The sequence below is a fragment of the Oncorhynchus nerka genome, linkage group LG20 (assembly GCF_034236695.1).
Source record: "Oncorhynchus nerka isolate Pitt River linkage group LG20, Oner_Uvic_2.0, whole genome shotgun sequence".
Taxonomy (NCBI): Eukaryota; Metazoa; Chordata; class Actinopteri; order Salmoniformes; family Salmonidae; genus Oncorhynchus; species Oncorhynchus nerka.
The window spans coordinates 92517240-92531073 of record NC_088415.1 but is presented as its reverse complement, the minus strand read 5'-3'; the positions used below and the strand labels follow the sequence as shown (position 1 = coordinate 92531073).

At 49.5% G+C, this 13834-nt stretch overlaps 1 protein-coding gene across 14 annotated transcripts in view; it reads right to left on the bottom strand.

Moving 5' to 3' along the window:
- Positions 1–6305, bottom strand: part of epb41l3b (erythrocyte membrane protein band 4.1-like 3b) — a 114960-nt gene extending 108655 nt beyond the window's left edge. For 6 of the 14 annotated variants that reach the window (XM_065005981.1, XM_065005979.1, XM_065005977.1 and 3 more), the window contains exon 1: positions 6136–6301. The gene's annotated coding sequence lies outside the window, so the exon portion shown is untranslated. Of the gene's footprint in view, positions 1–5258; positions 5365–6135 lie in introns of all 14 variants that reach the window. The other 8 variants (XM_065005969.1, XM_065005973.1, XM_065005972.1 and 5 more) reach the window with 5 other exon arrangements.
- Positions 6306–13834: the final 7529 nt, after the last annotated feature.

Below are 13834 nucleotides of genomic sequence, written 5' to 3'. Positions count from 1 at the left end.
CCAGTTAACCCACTGTTCCTAGGCCAGTTAACCCACTGTTCCTAGGCCACTTAACCCACTGTTCCTAGGCCACTTAACCCACTGTTCCTAAACCCGTTAACCCACTGTTCCTAGACCAGTTAACCCACTGTTCCTAGACCAGTTAACCCACTGTTCCTAGACCAGTTAACCCACTGTTCCTAGACCAGTTAACCCACTGTTCCTAGACCAGTTAACCCACTGTTCCCAGACCAGTTAACCCACTGTTCCCAGACCAGATAACCCACTGTTCCCAGACCAGATAACCCACTGTTCCCAGACCAGATAACCCACTGTTCCCAGACCAGTTAACCCACTGTTCCTAGACCAGTTAACCCACTGTTCCTAGACCAGTTAACCCACTGTTCCTAGGCCAGTTAACCCACTGTTCCTAGACCAGTTAACCCACTGTTCCTAGACCAGTTAACCCACTGTTCCTAGACCAGTTAACCCACTGTTCCTAGACCAGTTAACCACTTAACCCACTGTTCCTAGACCGGTTAACCCACTGTTCCTAGACCGGTTAACCCACTGTTCCTAGGCCCGTTAACCCACTGTTCCTAGACCGGTTAACCCACTGTTCCTAGACCGGTTAACCCACTGTTCCTAGACCGGTTAACCCACTGTTCCTAGACCGGTTAACCCACTGTTCCTAGACCGGTTAACCCACTGTTCCTAGACCAGTTAACCCACTGTTCCTAGGCCGTCATTGTAAATAAGAAGTCTGACTTGCCTAGTTAAATAACGTTTAAAAAATAATAATACAAAAATTAATGAGGTGCATGGATAGAGTAACCACGAGGTGCATGGATAGAGTAACCACGAGGTGCATGGATAGAGTAACCACGAGGTGCATGGATAGAGTAACCACGAGGTGCATGGATAGAGTAACCACGAGGTGCATGGATAGAGTAACCACGAGGTGCATGGATAGAGTAACCACGAGGTGCATGGATAGAGTAACCACGAGGTGCATGGATAGAGTAACCACGAGGTGCATGGGTAGAGTAACCACGAGGTGCATGGGTAGAGTAACCACGAGGTGCATGGATAGAGTAACCACGAGGTGCATGGATAGAGTAACCACGAGGTGCATGGATAGAGTAACCACGAGGTGCATGGATAGAGTAACCGACTAATAATGGGCAAGTGACAAACCTTTCAACTGGGAAACCATCACCACATTAAGAGGAGGAAACAGAAACATCTCTCTGATCACCATCCTGGTTACCTAGGGACGGCCAGACCACCCTGGTTACCTAGGGACGGCCAGACCACCCTGGTTACCTAGGGACGGCCAGGCCACCCTGGTTACCTAGGGACGGCCAGGCCACCCTGGTTACCTAGGGACGGCCAGGCCACCCTGGTTACCTAGGGACGGCCAGGCCACCCTGGTTACCTAGGGACGGCCAGACCACCCTGGTTACCTAGGGACGGCCAGACCACCCTGGTTACCTAGGGACGGCCAGACCACCCTGGTTACCTAGGGACGGCCAGACCACCCTGGTTACCTAGGGACGGCCAGACCACCCTGGTTACCTAGGGACGGCCAGACCACCCTGGTTACCTAGGGACGGCCAGACCACCCTGGTTACCTAGGGACGGCCAGACCACCCTGGTTACCTAGGGACGGCCAGACCATCCTGGTTATCTAGGGACGGCCAGACCATCCTGGTTACCTAGGGACGGCCAGACCACCCTGGTTACCTAGGGACGGCCAGACCATCCTGGTTATCTAGGGACGGCCAGACCATCCTGGTCACCTAGGGACGGCCAGACCACGCTGGCAGGCCTCTGTAGACTATGTGGAGTACCTAGAGGTGCATAGTATGGATGTTTGACATATCTGGGAGGGCCATGACCAGCTATTTAAAACACAGTGCTTCATCCTGGGATATCTAGGGCTTCAGGCTTGGGGCTCTTACCCACAGAGAGAGAGAGATTTAACACAGTGCTTCCTCCTGCAGGCTTGGGGCTCTTACCCACAGACATGGTAATAGAGAGCCCCCAGGATCCCACAGCCAATAAGGGAAGTACAGGCTGCAAATACTCTGAATAGATAGCGGACGGTTGTAAATGGGACATTTAGTAACTGCATAGTGAAAAACACCGAACAGGGAACAGCTGTGAGGTCATTGTTATGTTATCCGTTACAAGAGAAAGTCCAACAAGGAGGGAACACTGTTCACCCGTCGTCAAACTCTTGGTCCCAACTAAGGATTTGTTGTTTCACTGTAGCTTGTGTGTACGATAGAATCTACCTTCTCTTACCCTTCTCTCTTGGCTGCGTTTACGAGGCGACTGAGCTGGGAATAGGATTACAATGAGATGCCAATCCAGGCTCTGCCAACCCACAACAATACACTACCCGCTCACTCAGAGGAGAGAAGATTATTTATTTTTAAAGGATTTTGGATAATGTTGATTTGATTTCGTTATAAATCCAGCCTTGTTTTCATATAACAGAAATAAACCCTTTCAAAGCCATAAGCAGCTTGTTTCTTTAGGCTTGCATCCCAAATGGCACCCTATTCCCTAATAGTGCACTACTTTAGACCAGGGTCTATAGGGCAGTAGTGCACTACTTTAGACCAGGGTCTATAGGGCAGTAGTGCACTACTTTAGACCAGGGTCTATAGGGCAGTAGTGCACTACTTTAGACCAGGGTCTATAGGGCAGTAGTGCACTACTTTAGACCAGGGCCCATAGGGTAGTAGTGCACTACGTAGGGAATAGGGTGCCATTTGGGAGACATTATTACTGTTTCTATCCTGGAGTTGGACTGGGTGTGACTCCAGAACATGTGTTTATTAAGGCTAGAGTTGGACTGGAGTGATTCAGGATGCATTAAGATCACCAGATTCATTAAATAGATCCTAAATTATGGCTGGGTGATATCTCCAAAACATCATATCACAATATTTTTCACATTGACTGTATTTGATGCTTTTGAAAAATACAAAATAAAGTTAGATATTTGCTTTATCGGTTGTGCATAACCTTAGGGTGGTAGAAGATACATTCTAAGTGGTTTTAAATGAAGCTTCCTCCATTATGATTGAAGTTTGATTAAACAACCAGAGGACGCTACCCACTCTCCATATTTTCAAGCATAGTGGTGGCTGCATCATGTTATGGGTATGCTTGTAATTGTTAAGGACTGGGGAGTGTTTCAGGATAAAACAATTAATGGAATGCAGCTAAGCACAGGCAAAAATCCTTGAGGAAAACCTGGTTCAGTCTGCTTTCAACCAGACACTGGGAGATACCAAATGCACACTGTAGTTGCTCACCAAGAAGACAGTGAATGTTCCTGAGTGGCTGAGTTACAGTTCTGACTTTAATCAACTTGAAAATCTATGGCAGAGACCTGAAAATGGTTTTCCTTTGTTTGACTCTGTCAATTAAGGTTAGTATTGTGGAGTAACTACAACATCGTTGACCCATCTACCAATAGGTGCCCTTCTTAGTGAGGTCTTTGTGGTTGAAATGCACTGACCGATACAGTAATTGTAATGTGTGGGGGTACAGAGATGAGGTAGTCATTCAGAAATCATGTTAAACACAATCATTGCACACAGAGCGAGTCCATGCAACTTATGTGACTTGTTAAGCACATTTTTACTCCTGAACTAATTTAAGCTTGCCGTAACAAAGAGGTCGAATACTTATTGACACAAGACATTTCAGCTTTTCCATTTGTAATTAATTCGTAGAACATACTTTTTTTTTTTTTTTGCATTATTCCACTTTGACATTATGTGGTATTGTTTGTAAGCCAGTGACAACTAAATCTACATTTAATCCATTTTCAATTCAGACTTAACACAACATTTGTCCAGGGGTATGAATCCTTTCTGTAGGAACTGTACATAAGAACAAATCAGAACCCAAGACATCACATACTGTAGCCAACATGACGTTCTGGACAAAGTGTTCTAGGAGGAATTGAATGTTGATTTGTAAATTGCTTTGTAATGCACACCGTTGGACAGGGGCCTGCTGTACAGATTGAGGAGGACATGCCATCTGTGCTCCTGTGTGTGTGCTCTGTTACCCAGAACTACAGATCCACAGCTGGACCCAATATCTCTCCTCTCCATCACTCTCATCCTGCTCTCCAGCACTCTCATCCCTCTCTCCACCCTCCCTGCTCTCCAGCACTCTCATCCCTCTCTCCACCCTCCCTTCACCCCTCTCTCCACCACTCTCATCCCTCCCTCCACCACTCTCATCCCTCTCTCCACCATTCTGATCCCTCTCTCCACCACTCTCATCCCTCTCTCCACCACTCTCATCCCTCTCTCCACCACTCTCATCCCTCTTCCCATCTCTGAAACTTCCCAAGTCATCTTGTTGTTCTTCTTCTCCACAAATAGATGAAGAATTCTATGAACAAAAACGACCGTACATTTGTTTAGTTTCTTTCTCAAAACAGATGCCATTTCACCATAGATATATTACAACTCCGTGAGTACTTTAAAAATGTCAAAGATTGTGGAAAACACAACTAACCAACAAAGTGATGTTAACGTCTACTTGGTGTGGCTGAGATGTGGATTAGTAGATTTAATAGAGTACAGATGGACCACACCTCTTGACGGGATTAACTGGAACGCTAATCTCTAAATCACATGTAATGTCTGACTACTGTACCAGGGAGATATTAGGATATTTCAGACCTTCAGAAAATATCAGGCCTAGTGTATATCGTACTTCCGAATGGGTCCTACTACAAATCCAATCGTTATTTGTCACATACACATGGTTAGCAGATGTTAATGCGAGTGTAGCGAAATGCTTGTGCTTCTAGTTCCGACAATGCAGTGATAACCAACGAGTAATCTAGCTAACATCTAACTACATGCAGTGTACCAGGGAGACGCAGTAGGCTACAACATCCTACTGCAGACCGTCGCAGGGGTTGTTCAGGTCTGTGTTGTATCTATGTCCGTCTTGACTAGCCTGTACCAGAGACATATTGTTACGGTCTACTGGTGCTCTAGACGGGTTCTCCAACTGCACTCACAGTAATGTCCGACTATCTACTATACCAGCAACATATTATGCTACTCAAGGGCTTGTAAGACTTCAAAATGTACCATGATATCACATCTGATAGTATGATAAACTAGCCTGTTACTGTGGCTGATTTAATCAACCGCCATGCTACACGATTCATGATATGAGTAATAGCATTAGGTCGGTGTTATACCCGCAGACCGCTGGGAGAGAGTTACCTGCTCTTCCATCCAGACGCGACAGTAGAAGGACACGTGACCTAAGATGCCTCCTTCTTCCAGCTAATAATGATTGGAAAACATGCTGACAACGCCTTTGTAGCACCTTTCGCAAAGCATTGGCAACAACACAAAACAACATAATGTTAGCATTGCTTAGCTATGCATCTTGTAACGGCGGGGTCAAAGTCAAGACTGCGACCTGTGTAGAGAATAGGGTGCTGTGATACTAAGGTTGGCTACACAACGTAGCCGACAAAAAAGAGATTCCACATTGGAAACCACTCCCACCGCATTGCAGATCAATAACAGTCAAATGGTTTGGAAATGAGACACATGACGGTGCAGAGGGGTTTTCTTATCAAACCGTCTAGCAAATAAAACATACAGTCGGATGGAAAGAGATTCAATCACGAGTCAAGACAATAGCTGACTCGACGTTTTCGGTAGTTGACATCCATGATGAATTCATTGCCTCAAAACAAGAGGTTTTCCTGCCAGCGTTGGCTAAACATGTATTTTTGATCGGTAAAATGATATGATGAAGTATCAGGTTAGACTGTTTTATGAGTGCAGGCTTGTCGTAACGTTAACATAAAGGCACAGATATTCGCTTCGTAAATAAAATGATCTAGTCCGGCAGACTGCTAACATCGTTTTAGACAAGCTATATCGTTATTAACGTTTACAATGTAACAGACAGACGCGCCAGAAAAGGTTACGACCAACACGAAATAAACATATTGAATGTCATTTTTGGCTATACCGCATGACTGGTTCTGCAAAACAGAAAACGAAGTCCGCTAGTTATAATGATCGGGGAGAAATCAGGGAAGCATCGCCTTCACACGTAAAAAATATATATATATTCACATACCAGACAACACGTCTTCCAATCGGTTTAACGACAACAGAATAGAAACTGTATCCGGTACAAAAATGTATGGTAAAGCTCTCTCTCTCGGTCTGTCGGTTCGGTATTGCGCAAAACGGTAGGTCCGTGGTGTAGCCTGGCTACCGTGGACTGTAGAACCTTCCTTCCGGAGCCTCCGCTATAGCAGCCGTGGTGTTGTCCAACCAGCCTATCAGACCCGACCGTCACAGACGCAGCTCAGCTAGGGATTCTGCCTGTCATATTAGTTAGTGTTATCAGGGATACGCGGGACGTCCCTACCCTAAACCCTTACCGGTTTAAATGTCAACTTCAATAGGGTGACGTGAGAGTTGGACTTCCCAAGGAACCCGAATGGCAAGGACTAGGTGATATTTTGGAGTAGTGGTCCTTGATCTAAGATCAGTTTGCATTTCTCTACTATTGATTGGGGCAAGAGATCTTCAGGTCCAAAGAGCAGAGAAGAGCTTTTAGGACCTGAGGACAATCAGACCCACACCCAATCATAAAAAATAAAAATAGGGGACCCGGACGGACCCGAGAACAACCAAACCCGCAAGGACCAAACGACAACCAAACCTAGACCAGGCCCAATTGGACCAGAGTGACAAAAAAATGATATGTTTATCAGCCACGTTGGTCTTCTGGTTAACAAAACCGTCTTTAAAATGTTGGCTAGGCCTTCTATAAGTCAATAAATTATCCTTATTAGCATAACATAAACATATACAGAGCTGTGGTCAGGTCTATCATTTAAAGTTACATAGACCCAAGATCCGATGACTTACAGACCTGACCTCGAGGAAAAAGTTAGCATTTTGAACCCAGGCCCACTCGGGTCCCGGGTCGGTTCTCAGGTATTTGGGTGGACCCGTGAAACCTCTAATTGGCGGTTAGTGTCAATGATAGAAACCATGGATTGCTGATGCTATGTATTGGCCAATGAGAGGCTTCGAAGCCATCGGTCGGCCATTATTGGTACTACCAAGAAGCAGTCCACCATAGGAATGAATGGAATTCTACACTATTTAAATTAAATGTTTCAAGGAAAAAATTACATGTATTGAAGTATTTTTGTTGTTGTAGTGGAGACAGTAACATTAGTACTTTCCATATATATATATATATATATATTATATAATATATAAAAAAATATATATATATTATATATATATATTATATATATATAATGAGTGAGGTGTGCTAACACCCTTGACCGGTAGTGTGTGTAAATATATAATATGTATATATATTTTATATATATAATATGTATATATATATATATATATTATACTATATATTATATATTTACACACACTACCGGTCAAGGGTGTTAGCACACCTCACTCATTCCAGGATTTTTCTTAATTTTACTATTTTCTTACATTGTAGAATAATAGTGAAGACATCAAAACTATGAAATAACACGTATGGAATCGTGTAGTAACCAACAAAATGTCTTAAACTTTTGTCCTGAAGTGAATCATTTTTTCGCACCGGCCAGAGCAATTGAACTGATTCCAGAGGAGAGTGAAGGAGAGTGATGGAGTGCTGCATCAGATGACCTGGCCTCCACAATCACCCGACATCAACCCAATTGAGATGGTTTGGGATGAGTTGGACCGCAGAGTGAAGGAAAAGCAGCCAACAAGTGCTCAGCATATGTGGGAACTCCTTCAAGAATGTTGGAATAGCATTCCTCATTAATTTGGGACGGCAGGTAGCCTAGTGGTTTGAGCGTAGGGACGGCAGGTAGCCTAGTGGTTAGAGTGTAGGGACGGCAGGCAGCCTAGTGGTTAGAGCGTAGGGACGGCAGGCAGCCTAGTGGTTAGAGCGTAGGGACGGCAGGTAGCCTAGTGGTTAGAGAGTGGGGACGGCAGGTAGCCTAGTGGTTAGAGCTTAGGGACGGCAGGTAGCCTAGTGGTTAGAGCTTAGGGACGGCAGGTAGCCTAGTGGTTAGAGGCAGGTAGTCTAGTGGTTAGAGGCAGGGAGCCTAGTGGTTAGAGGCAGGTAGTCTAGTGGTTAGAGGCAGGGAGCCTAGTGGTTAGAGGCAGGGAGCCTAGTGGTTAGAGGCAGTGAGCCTAGTGGTTAGAGCTTAGGGACGGCAGGTAGCCTAGTGGTTAGAGCGTAGGGATGGCAGGTAGCCTAGTGGTTAGAGCTTAGGGACGGCAGGTAGCCTAATGGTTAGAGCGTAGGGACGGCAGGTAGCCTAGTGGTTAGAGCGTGGGGATGGCAGGTAGCCTAGTGGTTAGAGCTTAGGGATGGCAGGTAGCCTAGTGGTTAGAGCTTAGGGACGGCAGGTAGCCTAGTGGTTAGAGGCAGGTAATCTAGTGGTTAGAGGCAGGGAGCCTAGTGGTTAGAGGCAGTGAGCCTAGTGGTTAGAGCTTAGGGACGGCAGGTAGCCTAGTGGTTAGAGCTTAGGGACGGCAGGTAGCCTAGTGGTTAGAGCGTAGGGATGGCAGGTAGCCTAGTGGTTAGAGCTTAGGGACGGCAGGTAGCCTAATGGTTAGAGCGTAGGGACGGCAGGTAGCCTAGTGGTTAGAGCGTAGGGACTGCAGGTAGCCTAGTGGTTAGAGCGTAGGGACGGCAGGTAGCCTAGTGGTTAGAGCGTAGGGATGGCAGGTAGCCTAGTGGTTAGAGGCAGGGAGCCTAGTGGTTAGAGTGTAGGGACGGCAGGTAGCCTAGTGGTTAGAGCGTAGGGACGGCAGGTAGCCTAGTGGTTAGAGCGTAGGGACGGCAGGTAGCCTAGTGGTTAGAGCGTAGGGACTGCAGGTAGCCTAGTGGTTAGAGCGTAGGGACTGCAGGTAGCCTAGTGGTTAGAGCGTAGGGACGGCAGGTAGCCTAGTGGTTAGAGGCAGGGAGCCTAGTGGTTAGAGTGCCTAGTGGTTAGGCAGGTAGCCTAGTGGTTAGAGCAGGTAGCCTAGTGGTTAGAGCGTAGGGACGGCAGGTAGCCTAGTGGTTAGAGCCTAGGGACGGCAGGAAGCCTAGTGGTTAGAGCGTAGGGACGGCAGGTAGCCTAGTGGTTAGAGCGTAGGGACTGCAGGTAGCCTAGTGGTTAGAGCGTAGGGACTGCAGGTAGCCTAGTGGTTAGAGTGTAGAGGTGGTAGGTAGCCTAGTGGTTAGAGTGTAGGGACGGCAGGTAGCCTAGTGGTTAGAGCTTAGGGACGGCAGGTAGCCTAGTGGTTAGAGTGTAGGGACGGCAGGTAGCCTAGTGGTTAGAGTGTAGGGACGGCAGGTAGCCTAGTGGTTAGAGCTTAGGGACGGCAGGTAGCCTAGTGGTTAGAGCTTAGGGACCCAGTGGTTAGAGTAGCCTAGCCTGTGTTAGAGCGTAGGGACGGCAGGTAGCCTAGTGGTTAGAGCTTAGGGACGGCAGGTAGCCTAGTGGTTAGAGCTTAGGGACGGCAGGTAGCCTAGTGGTTAGAGCTTAGGGACGGCAGGTAGCCTAGTGGTTAGAGCGTAGGGCCTAGTGGTTAGAGCTTAGGTAGCCTAGTGGTTAGAGCTTAGGGACGGCAGGTAGCCTAGTGGTTAGAGCGTAGGGACGGCAGGCAGCCTAGTGGTTAGAGCCTAGCCCTAGTGGTTAGAGTGTAGAGGTGGTAGGTAGCCTAGTGGTTAGAGTGTAGGGACGGCAGGTAGCCTAGTGGTTAGAGCTTATGGACGTAGCCTAGTGGTTAGAGCTTAGGGACGGCAGGTAGCCTAGTGGTTAGAGCGTAGGGACGGCAGGTAGCCTAGTGGTTAGAGCTTAGGGACGGCAGGTAGCCTAGTGGTTAGAGCTTAGGGACGGCAGGTAGCCTAGTGGTTAGAGCGTAGGGACGGCAGGTAGCCTAGTGGTTAGAGCTTAGGGACGGCAGGTAGCCTAGTGGTTAGAGCGTAGGGACCCTAGTGGTTAGAGCGTAGGGACGGCAGGTAGCCTAGTGGTTGGAGTGTAGAGGTGGCAGGTAGCCTAGTGGTTAGAGCGTAGGGACGGCAGGTAGCCTAGTGGTTGGGTTAGTGTAGGGATGGCAGGTAGCCTAGTGGTTAGAGTGTAGGGACGGTAGGTAGCCTAGTGGTTAGAGTGTAGGGACGGCAGGTAGACTAGTGGTTAGAGCTTAGGGGACGGCAGGTAGCCTAGTGGTTAGAGCTTAGGGACGGCAGGTAGCCTAGTGGTTGGAGGAAGGTAGCCTAGTGGTTAGAGCGTAGGGGCAGGGGTAGCCTAGCCTGGTTAGAGTGTAGGGATGGCAGGTAGCCTAGTGGTTAGAGTGTAGAGGTGGTAGGTAGCCTAGTGGTTAGAGTGTAGGGATGGCAGGTAGCCTAGTGGTTAGAGTGTAGAGACGGCGGGTAGCCTAGTGGTTGGAGGTAGAGACGGCAGGTAGCCTAGTGGTTAGAGTGTAGGGACGGGTAGCCTAGTGGTTAGAGTGTAGGGACGGCAGGTAGACTAGTGGTTAGAGTGTAGGGTGGTGGCAGGTAGCCTAGTGGTTAGAGCTAGGGACGGCAGGTAGCCTAGTGGTTGGAGAGCAGGTAGCCTAGTGGTTAGAGCGTCGGGACGGCAGGTAGCCTAGTGGTTAGAGTGTAGGGATGGCAGGTAGCCTAGTGGTTAGAGTGTAGAGGTGGTAGGTAGCCTAGTGGTTAGAGTGTAGGGACGGCAGGTAGCCTAGTGGTTAGAGTGTAGGGACGGCAGGTAGCCTAGTGGTTAGAGTGTAGGGACGGCAGGTAGCCTAGTGGTTAGAGCTTAGGGACGGCAGGTAGCCTAGTGGTTAGAGCAGGACGGCAGGTAGCCTAGTGGTTAGAGCTTAGGGACTGGTAGCCTAGTGGTTAGAGCGTAGGGACGGCAGGTAGCCTAGTGGTTAGAGCTTAGGGACGGCAGGTAGCCTAGTGGTTAGAGCGTAGGGACGGCAGGTAGCCTAGTGGTTAGAGTGTAGAGGTGGTAGGTAGCCTAGTGGTTAGAGTGTAGGGACGGCAGGTAGCCTAGTGGTTAGAGCTTAGGGACGGCAGGTAGCCTAGTGGTTAAAGCTTAGGGACGGCAGGTAGCCTAGTGGTTAGAGCGTAGGGACGGCAGGTAGCCTAGTGGTTAGAGCTTAGGGACGGCAGGTAGCCTAGTGGTTAGAGCGTAGGGACGGCAGGTAGCCTAGTGGTTAGAGCGTAGGGACGGCAGGTAGCCTAGTGGTTGGAGTGTAGAGGTGGCAGGTAGCCTAGTGGTTAGAGCGTAGGGACGGCAGGTAGCCTAGTGGTTGGAGTGTAGGGATGGCAGGTAGCCTAGTGGTTAGAGTGTAGGGACGGTAGGTAGCCTAGTGGTTAGAGTGTAGGGACGGCAGGTAGACTAGTGGTTAGAGCTTAGGGACGGCAGGTAGCCTAGTGGTTAGAGCTTAGGGACGGCAGGTAGCCTAGTGGTTGGAGGAAGGTAGCCTAGTGGTTAGAGCGTAGGGACGGCAGGTAGCCTAGTGGTTAGAGTGTAGGGATGGCAGGTAGCCTAGTGGTTAGAGTGTAGAGGTGGTAGGTAGCCTAGTGGTTAGAGTGTAGGGATGGCAGGTAGCCTAGTGGTTAGAGTGTAGAGACGGCGGGTAGCCTAGTGGTTAGAGTGTAGAGACGGCGGGTAGCCTAGTGGTTAGAGTGTAGGGACGGCAGGTAGCCTAGTGGTTAGAGTGTAGGGACGGTAGGTAGCCTAGTGGTTAGAGTGTAGGGACGGCAGGTAGACTAGTGGTTAGAGCTTAGGGACGGCAGGTAGCCTAGTGGTTAGAGCTTAGGGACGGCAGGTAGCCTAGTGGTTGGAGGCAGGTAGCCTAGTGGTTGGAGGCAGGTAGCCTAGTGGTTAGAGCGTCGGGACGGCAGGTAGCCTAGTGGTTAGAGTGTAGGGATGGCAGGTAGCCTAGTGGTTAGAGTGTAGAGGTGGTAGGTAGCCTAGTGGTTAGAGTGTAGGGACGGCAGGTAGCCTGTGGTTAGAGTGTAGGGACGGCAGGTAGCCTAGTGGTTAGAGTGTAGGGGTGGCAGGGTAGCCTAGTGGTTGAGTGTAGGGATGGCAGGTAGCCTAGTGGTTAGAGCTGTAGGGACGGCAGGTAGCCTAGTGGTTAGAGTGTAGGACGGCAGGTAGCCTAGTGGTTAGAGTGTAGAGGTGGTAGGTAGCCTAGTGGTTAGAGTGTAGGGACGGCAGGTAGCCTAGTGGTTAGAGTGTAGGGCGGCAGGTAGCCTAGTGGTTAGAGCTTAGGGTGGCAGGTAGCCTAGTGGTTAGAGCGTAGGGACGGCAGGTAGCCCAGTGGTTAGAGTTAGGGACGGCAGGTAGCCTAGTGGTTAGAGCTTAGGGACGGCAGGTAGCCTAGTGGTTAGAGCCTAGTGGTTAGAGCTTAGGGACGGCAGGTAGCCTAGTGGTTAGAGCGTAGGGACGGCAGGTAGCCTAGTGGTTAGAGCGTAGGGACGGCAGGTAGCCTAGTGGTTGGAGTGTAGAGGTGGCAGGTAGCCTAGTGGTTAGAGCGTAGGGTGGCAGGTAGCCTAGTGGTTAGAGCGTAGGGACGGCAGGTAGCCTAGTGGTTAGAGCCCTAGTGGTTGGAGCTTGGCAGGTAGCCTAGTGGTTAGAGCGTAGGGACGGCAGGTAGCCTAGTGGTTGGAGTGTAGGGATGGCAGGTAGCCTAGTGGTTAGAGTGTAGGGACGGTAGGTAGCCTAGTGGTTAGAGTGTAGGGACGGCAGGTAGACTAGTGGTTAGAGCTGTAGGGGTGGCAGGTAGCCTAGTGGTTAGAGCTTAGGGACGGCAGGTAGCCTAGTGGTTGGAGAGGTAGCCTAGTGGTTAGAGCGTAGGGACGGCAGGTAGCCTAGTGGTTAGAGTGTAGGGATGGCAGGTAGCCTAGTGGTTAGAGTGTAGAGGTGGTAGGTAGCCTAGTGGTTAGAGTGTAGGGATGGCAGGTAGCCTAGTGGTTAGAGTGTAGAGACGGCAGGTAGCCTAGTGGTTAGAGTGTAGAGACGGCGGTAGCCTAGTGGTTAGAGTGTAGGGACGGCAGGTAGCCTAGTGGTTAGAGTGTAGGGACGGTAGGTAGCCTAGTGGTTAGAGTGTAGGGACGGCAGGTAGACTAGTGGTTAGAGTGGTAGCCTAGTGGTTAGAGCTTAGGGACGGCAGGTAGCCTAGTGGTTGGAGGCAGGTAGCCTAGTGGTTAGAGCGTCGGGACGGCAGGTAGCCTAGTGGTTAGAGTGTAGGGATGGCAGGTAGCCTAGTGGTTAGAGTGTAGAGGTGGTAGGTAGCCTAGTGGTTAGAGTGTAGGGACGGCAGGTAGCCTAGTGGTTAGAGCTTAGGGACGGCAGGTAGCCTAGTGGTTAGAGTGTAGGGACGGCAGGTAGCCTAGTGGTTAGAGTGTAGGGACGGCAGGTAGCCTAGTGGTTAGAGCTTAGGGACGGCAGGTAGCCTAGTGGTTAGAGTTAGGGACGGCAGGTAGCCTAGTGGTTAGAGCGTAGGGACGGCAGGTAGCCTAGTGGTTAGAGCTTAGGGACGGCAGGTAGCCTAGTGGTTAGAGCTTAGGGACGGCAGGTAGCCTAGTGGTTAGAGCTTAGGGACGGCAGGTAGCCTAGTGGTTAGAGCGTAGGGACGGCAGGTAGCCTAGTGGTTAGAGCTTAGGGACGGCAGGTAGCCTAGTGGTTAGAGCTTAGGGACGGCAGGTAGCCTAGTGGTTAGAGCGTAGGGACGGCAGGTAGCCTAGTGGTTAGAGTGTAGAGGTGGTAGGTAGCCTAGTG